This window comes from Brassica napus, chromosome C8 (assembly GCF_020379485.1).
Source record: "Brassica napus cultivar Da-Ae chromosome C8, Da-Ae, whole genome shotgun sequence".
Taxonomy (NCBI): domain Eukaryota; kingdom Viridiplantae; phylum Streptophyta; class Magnoliopsida; order Brassicales; family Brassicaceae; genus Brassica; species Brassica napus.
In genome coordinates this window covers 9,227,174-9,235,772 of record NC_063451.1, presented here as the reverse complement: position 1 = coordinate 9,235,772, position 8,599 = coordinate 9,227,174, and the positions used below count along the sequence as shown (strand labels likewise).

The window sequence follows — 8,599 nt, the reverse complement described above, 5'->3', positions numbered from 1 at the left end:
TTTTGAGTATCTGAGATCAGGGTCTCGTGTTTCGGCCAGGAGTCGAAATCGACGGTGTGACCGAGATATGTTTGTGAAAGAATGTTTGTGGTCGGTGGAATCTGTTGATTTCGTAAATGCCTTAGTTGATGTGACAAAGTTTCTTTGTTGGATAAGCTAGTGTGGAGTCGATCTGTTTTGAGGTGGGACAATTTTTTCGCGAGTTTCCATTTTTTGGTTTCGTATGATAATTTTTTTGCTCGTATACGGATGTTTTCCGAAGATAAACAAAATATTTCTTGAGATAAAAGAGATTTTAACGAAGTCTTTATTGCCGAAAAAGTTTCAAAAATATTGAGTACAAGGCAAATATTTCAGAATGCGGGAATATACGAGTATTCAGAATGTGGGAATATACTTGTCTGAAAATCCTTGCATCTTGTGGTCGATACTCCCAAGGTAAAGCATTCACTTTTATATTTATGCTAAGAAATGAGGTTAGTAGAGGGGAATGTCAGACAGGATTTGCTGTGTTGTAGACTAGTTGAATTTGGTTGCTAAGCTAGGATAATGCATAATCTGCTTTTGTGATTAAGACTTTTTAGATGTGGTTTGCGAAATTGTAGAGGTGATGATTTCTGTGTTTTAAATTTACTAGTTGAATTTGGTTGCTAAGCTAGAGACTGCCTGTTTGTTTTGCTTGAGGACAAGCAAAAGGGTAAGTCTGGGGGAGTTGATATACCATGGATTTGACCCATTTTCATCCATTGTATATAAGTGTTTTACAATCTATATATTATATATTCCATCCTATTAGGTACGTTTTCGGGTTCAGGAGTATCTTGGAGTAAAGTGATGATTATGGAGCATTTAGGAGCTTAAAAGAGATTTCATCAGAGCTGACCATTAGAGGTCGATACGAAGAAGACGCAATCGTTCGATGCACATCCAGTGCCGTCGATCGATACAGAAGAGAAGCCTCGATGATTGAAGATTATGATCGATCGATATCCTGTACCATCGATCGATGTCGAGACGCGAGATGCGCGACTTGGTTCCAGCCAAATTTAAACCCAAGGCTTCACCAAATTACAAGATTACCCCTGACAAATTTTTAACCTAATAGTTATATACTTGCCTAAGTGTTAGGAGGCAAGAGAGCTTTTGGCCACCATTGTATTCTTATTTTCAGCAGAGAGTTTTATGAGAGAAAATCATAGAGAGATTTGTGATTGGAACTCCATTGATTCATCTATTCTATTCTATGCAGTTTTTATCTCTATTTTGTGTCATGAATTGCTTAGCTATGTATGAGTAGTTCACTTGTTAGATTCAGGGTTCAAATAGGTTAGAGGGATTAGCCACAACTATAGATTTGCTAAGTTGTGATATTCATTGATTGATTGTTCATTAATGCTTGTTTTAGCCTTGCAAACTAGAACATGAACCTAGGAATTAGCATGAGTCAAGCATCCTTGACCATCCTGTCCTGAATCGATATGTCATGCTAGGACTGCTAGAGAGATGTTAACCGCTGATCTAGGAGACTAGTGAGCGTTTCAATCTGCGCCTAGGGCTTAGCTAGAAGCATCGATCGATATTGTCTTCTGACAATCGATCGATATTGCGAAAGGTGTATCGATCGATATCCCTATAGAATCATCGATCGACACTTTCTTGTGATCAAAAGACAACAGTTGAGATCCAAGATCTAGTTAGTTAACAAGTGAAACATTGCCATCGCTGATCACTGTGATTAAGGAGTTGAGCTCTAATATATCATGCATGCAACTGTTACGCATCTATAGGATTATAATCTACAACTCCTGAATAGAAACCCTGCATCTAGTATCATCCAATAAGTTAAACCCCCAATCATCTTGTTAGTCGAGCAATAGACTTGCTCAATTAGGATTGATATTTACTTTTAAACCATAAAACAACAAACACTTAGAATTAATAATTTGACTAGATTTAATAGATTTCCTAGCTCCCTGTGGATTCGATCCCTAAGTACTGCAACTGAACCTCTTATTTGAGAGAGTAATTCACTCCTTAGGGTAATTTGAGTGGTATCAAATTTGGCGTCGTTGCCGGGGAGCTTTGATCGCCATTAGATTTAGTGTTATTAATTCTTATTCTTTTCTCTACCCCCATTCTAACACAAAAATTTTTTCTTGTCTTTTCAGGTGCATGCCCAGCAGTACCAGAAGCAACAAGGACAAACACATGCTATTCTCAGAAGATCCTGCTCACTTGGAACGAACGATCCGCAAAGACCAACGTTCCACATCGCTCGACGCAGCAGCTTTCACGTCGACCGATTCTCACACCCAACCGTCGACCGACACCCGACCTTCATCGTCGACCGATCTACATCGTTCGACATCGATCGATACTACACCGCGTACATCGATCGATCATCAGTCGCGAAACATGGTTGCGATTTTTATTCTCAGACAAGACGAGAATGGAAACCTATATGACCAGGATGGTCATCTGCGTAATGCAACATGTCAGAAACTAGACGCTCAGGGGAATGTAATCCATGGTACTGATGCTACAGGAGCTGCTCAACCTGTAGAAGACGCTGCTCGACCAAGGGCACTGGCTGACTACAATTGTCTAGATGAGTACTACGCCAACAGATCAGCTATTCGACTTCCAGAGATTCAGAACCAGATTTTCGAGCTGAAGCCTCAGCACTACACACTCGTGTCGCAGATACCCTACTCTGGGTTACCGCACGAGCATCCTATGGACCATCTAGAGAGGTTCGAGGATCTTATCGCTGTTATTCGTATGGATGGAGTCCCCGAGGACTACCAATTGTGCAAGCTCTTCAAGTATTCTCTGACTGGAGAAGCGATGAACTGGCTTAAGCATCTACCCACAGGATCTCTAACATCCTGGGCCGACATCAAGAATGCTTTCTTACGAAACTTCTTCGATGAGGCACGAGCTGAAGACTTGAGGAACAAAATTGCTACATTCGCGCAGGAGACTGGAGTGTCTTTCAAAGATGCATGGATCAGATTCAAGTTCTTCCAGCGAGACTGTCCACACCACGGATTCAACGAAGTGCAACTGCTGAGCACTTTCTTCAGAGGTATCGCCTTGAGGTATCAGATGGCTCTTGATACAGCTAGCATGGGAAACTTCAACACCAGGAATCCGGTGGAAGCTTTGAGACTGATAGAAAATCTAGCAAACAACAGCAGCACCAAAAATACTAACTTTGAGAGGAAGAAGTCTGTTGCATCCCTAGGGAAAGAGCAGATGGACGAAGTTAGAGCAAAGTTAGATGTGGTTCATGAGCTTCTTAGGAAGCAGGTCTGCTCAGCTGAAGGAGAAGTAGCTGTAGACATTGAAGGAGAAGAAGATGTGAACTACATTGGAGGTACTAGATTTCAGAGGTCTGGAAACCAGGGTGGAAACAGAAACTTCTATGACAATGGTCAGAGGAGTAACCATAGTTCACAGTTCCAGAAACCTTTCAGCAACAACAACATAGGCTATGGAAACTCATTTTACCAGAATCCACCACCACAGACTAAAGAAAGCAAGATTGAAGCAATGCTTGACAGAGTTCTGGAAGGACAGCAACAACTCACTGTGGACTTCAATGGGAAGATAGATTCTGCCTACAATAGTCAGAATACAAGAATTGAGACCTTAGGGACTCAGGTGAGGAAGCTTGAAATGCAAGTGGTTCAGACTGGAGACACTGTAAAGAGGCAAGAAGCCTTGGCTAGAGAAGCAGGAGTTGAGAAAGCAAAACACCACGTAAATGCCATCATAGATGATGATTTCTGGCAAGTGGTGAAGCATGAGAAGCTTGGAGAAGGAGACTTCGAAGTTGAAAGCTCCATGAGTTTCGGCGGATCACAATGGTGTCGACCGATGTCAATGGATGCACATCGCTCGACAGACCATGACGAAGATCGATCGACGGATTACTCTAACCATCGATCGACGTCATCTGCTAAATCGACAGCGGAGTGTAATGCAGTTCAGATCATGACTCATGAGAAATTCGTAGAAAAACATAATCACCCACCCTCCCCTTTCTACGTCAAAATCGATCGACGGCATGAGCCAGCAGTCGACCGACAGAGAGAGACTGATATCGATCGACCCCCCTCACCTCCCATCAATCGATGGACACCTCTCACCTACAGAGTGCGATTACCATCTATTGATAGTGCCCGAATCAACGCACTTAGACCACCACCTAAACCTTTAGCAAACCCACCAGAACCTACAACCCTTCAGACACTACACCAGAGCCTATGAAAGTTGATGAGGCAACTGAAGGAAGAAGGTTATGGAAAAGAAAGGAGAAGATTCCTAAGAACCTTAAGAGGGAAGCTAATGAGAAGGAGATGGATGGTTTCACTAAGAGAGTCCTCAGAATCCCAGTGGAGAAACCTTTTGATGAAGTTTATTACACACACCGGTTGTGGATGTTCTTCAGAGAGACTAAGGAGACTGAGGAGGACATTAGGAGAATGTTTCATCATGTCAGGGAAAGGATGAAACTAAGGATCACATTGAAGAAGAAGAGTGATCCTGGGAAGTTCGCAATACCATGTGTGGTGAAGGGTATTGAATTTCCCCGTGCACTTTGTGACATAGAAGCATCAGTCAGCATACTACCTAAGGTTATGGCAGACCAGCTGGGTCTGAAAATAGAGCCTTCATCAGAATCTTTCACCTTCGTGGACCTTTCAGAAAGAAGCTCAGGAGGCATCATAAGAGACCTTGAGGTACAGATTTTCATGTCCTGGACATCAAGCTTAACTGGAACTCTTCACTTCTGCTTGGAAGAGCTTTCCTGGCTACAGTAGGACCTGTATGTGACATGAACACCAATAGATTGTGCCTGACACTGATAAATCCAGACGTCCACTATGACCTAGTTTGAGTTGTGAGACAACAGGTCAACCTCGTGGAGCTTGGATATGATCTTGGCTACATTGCAGGATGCCATTGTGGAGCAGAGTATGAAACAGAGTACTCCGAATCGATCGACACTCACACTGCATCATCGATCAATTCCAATGAGTCACCGACGACCGATGAACACTATCCCACGTCGCTCGATGGGAATCAACCGGTAGAGCACTTCACATTACCAGATCAGTGTTATACAGACTTTGCCTTTCAACAACCCAACAAAAGAGGATGTGATGACTATTCAATAGGCAGTTGGGCAGACAGTGGATTCCATGAAAGTTTTGCAGTAGAGACTGTAATTCCTTCATCCAATGAGGATCCTACTGAGGAATATGATGAAGATTACTGGAAGGAAAGAGCTATAGAGATTGCTATGCAGGATGAAATATATTCAAGCCATTCCTTCAACAACACGTCTCCACCATCGATCGACAGAGTCTACTCTGCATCGGTCGATACTCACCCTCATCCAGCAAAACGATCTTATGCATCGATCGATACCACACCACGTACATCGATCGATATTAAAGCCACCGCCTTTGAAAAGGAAAAAGGGAATATTCCAATTCCAAGTAGGTTTACCAATACCTATATAAGGAGTTTTGCACCCAATATTACTTCTCACGACACCATAGCAGAAAAGATGAATGCTCCCACAAACAAATCAGAAGGAACATCAAGGAAGAGCATTCGATCCAAAAACCCTAATTCAGCAGTCAAACGTCTACCATCGATCGATACTCCAGTATCAACATCGATTCTCATTCTAAACCTAAACTTTCTTTATTTACTAAGAAGAATATGAGTATTGATTACGGTTTTCTAACTCCTGATGAATTTCCTATTTTCAGGGACCCAGATGGCCTTGCAAGAGCTATGGATGGGAGAATTCTACAAGTATCCAGAGAGGACATAGCAGACATTCTTCCGTTGGCCAATGGACCAGACAACTTGTTTATGCAGCAACACAGCATTCCAGACAGCATCCCAGCTGTTCCAGACGAACATCCAAGGGACGACACAACAGAAATTGGTTCACACCAGTCGTGCCAACCAGTAGGCCAAACATCGATCAACAAGGATGCTCTTACATCGTTCGACAAGACACCTTCACCATCGATCAACAGACGTAACGAATGTGGACGTCGCGCTTATGACATCTATGGAGCCATAAAGTTCAGATGGGAACAGAAGGACGAATATGGTGTCTACAGAGATGAGTCGGGATATGCAAGGAGCGTAGCTGGTGAGATGATCCCTGTTACCAAGGACATGATGTGTTGTGATTTTGCATAGTTTTAGCTTCGTTATTTCATATATATTCATGCATTAACCTTACATTTATTTGCATTTAGAGTCTATTGCATATACATTTGCATCTTGTAGGTGTTGGATGAATTGTTTGGAGTTTTGGAGGTGATTAGAGCACAAAAGGAGCTTTCGAGGAGTCTTGAACCGAACTTGTGAAAGAAAAGCATGGATGAAGGTCTTAAAGATATCTTTTGAAACTTGTCTTTTGGGAAGACATGGTAAATTGAGTTAGCTTTACAATGGAGGTGGTTTCAAGTCGTTTGGAGCTGTATTGAGGGATTTATGATCAAAATACTACACACATATCAGTATGACATTCCTAGCGGCCACCCTAGCAACATCAACAATAGCCTTCGAATTTTAAGCCTTTAGACTCATTTTTATTCACTTAAAACCTATAAAACTCATTATTATTCATTATTCTTCTTATTTTTGGTATTCTAAAGGTGTGTGCAACATGGAGAAAAATGGAGAAAACTTTAATGAGTGAGTTTTATCTCTTTAAAGCTTGCAACATGGGGGATGGGTTGTCTATCATGAGTTTGGTGGCTCTTTTGGCCTAACCTTCTCTACCTTTTCTGAAGAGGCAAGACTACTTTGGCCATATGAAGGGGCAAAAGGTGTTCTATAATGGAAGAAAGTGGAGAATAACTTTTATGAGTGTGTTTTATGCTTTATGCTTTCACATGATGGATGTGTTGTCATCCTCCTTTACTTAGGCTATAAAAGAGACTGCAAGGGGAAGGAGGAAGACACACAATACACAGAGTACAATACAACAAAGAGTAGAGAGTGAAAGTTTTATAGTTTCATATTTTGTATTTTGAGAGTTTGAGAGAAAACATTTGTTCTTGAGCTGTTCTTCATTGTTCATGATCTATTCTTGAGTTTTAATTTCGTTTTGCTTGTTTAATCCTTGTTTATCTTTATTCTCTGTTGTATCTACTTGAATATGCTTCAATCTATTATGAGATTAAGTGTTTTCATGGAGATTAGTGAGTAGTTTCCTTAAGAATTCATGGGTTAGGGAGATTAGAGTAACTTAGTGAAGATCTATGGTGTTATTGTATTAGATCCTTGTATGAACTTGCTTGTTGAGTATTTTTAATGCTTGTTTAGTCTTGATCACTCTAAACCTGATTTCTAAACACTTCTCATCAGACATGATTAGATGAAGTGTTTGAATCAACTCAACTAAGCTCTAGTGAGATTAGCCAAGGACACTTGATGTTAAAATTGCTAGATAGTTATTAAACTTGAACTTAAAGATTGCTTGATTGAATTAAGCCAAAGACATTTGATGTTTAATGATTTCTAAGCAAATGGACATTTACCTAGACATAGGACTTGTCTAAAATTGTGTTTAGACTTAAGAGATTACTTTGATTGAAAGCTTGTCACCTAGATTGGATCTTAGTTACTTGAAGTCAATTCCCAATACCCATGGATTCACTTGTCTAAATTGATTAAAACCTTGTTGTATTGCTCTGTTTGCTATTGTTACTTGTCACACACTCACCACTATTGAATCTGCTTAGCTTAAGAAATGACTTGTACTCTCACTGATTCACATCACTAGGACTGGTTCGACATTCACCCCACTATACTACAACATTTGCAATAGGCAGAAAAACCTATTATCAAATTGGCGCCGTTGCCAATCCTAGTCTGATTGTGACATTGAGTTTGAGTCTTTGCTTGAGACTGAGTTTTACTTTGTTTTAAAGTTACTAATTCTACTTCTTCATCTACTTGTGATCGCAGGTGCATGAACCTAAGAAGTAGAGGCACTACACATCTTACTCCCTTGACAGATATCAAAACACTTGAAAGAGAGAACAGGAGAAGGTTAAGACAAGAAGAGCAAGAGGCTCAGATACAAAGATCAGAACCTATGATGGAACCAGTTCCAGAACAACCTCAAGCTGAAGAGGGCAATGGTCAAGGAGCTGCCAACCTTCGACCTAGACAACCACAACGCCAAGCTAGGGCCATCGGTACATATGATCAACCTAACATAAATGGGAATAGGTTGGGCATTAGGGCACCGCCAGTTGCCAACAACAATTTCGAGATCAAGTCCAGCCTCATCAACATGATTGAAAACAACAAGTACCATGGACTTGCCTTGGAAGACCCACTAGATCACCTTGACAGATTTGATAAGTACTGTGGCTTGTCAAAAACAAATGGAGTTTCAGAGGATGCTTTCAAGCTCAGATTGTTTCCCTTCTCTTTGGGAGACAAGGCTCACACTTGGGAGAAAAACATCTCAAGTGATACTATCACCACTTGGGATGAATGCAAGAAGGCCTTCCTCAACAAGTTCTTCTCTGCTACAAGGACTGCC

General features: G+C 41.2%; 1 non-coding gene across 1 annotated transcript; it reads right to left on the bottom strand.

Annotated features, from left to right (window-relative positions):
- Window positions 1–2,945: 2,945 nt before the first annotated feature.
- LOC125592174 lies at window positions 2,946–3,053 on the bottom strand. The gene has a single exon (XR_007328021.1). It is a non-coding gene; the product is annotated as a small nucleolar RNA R71 (small nucleolar RNA).
- Window positions 3,054–8,599: the final 5,546 nt, after the last annotated feature.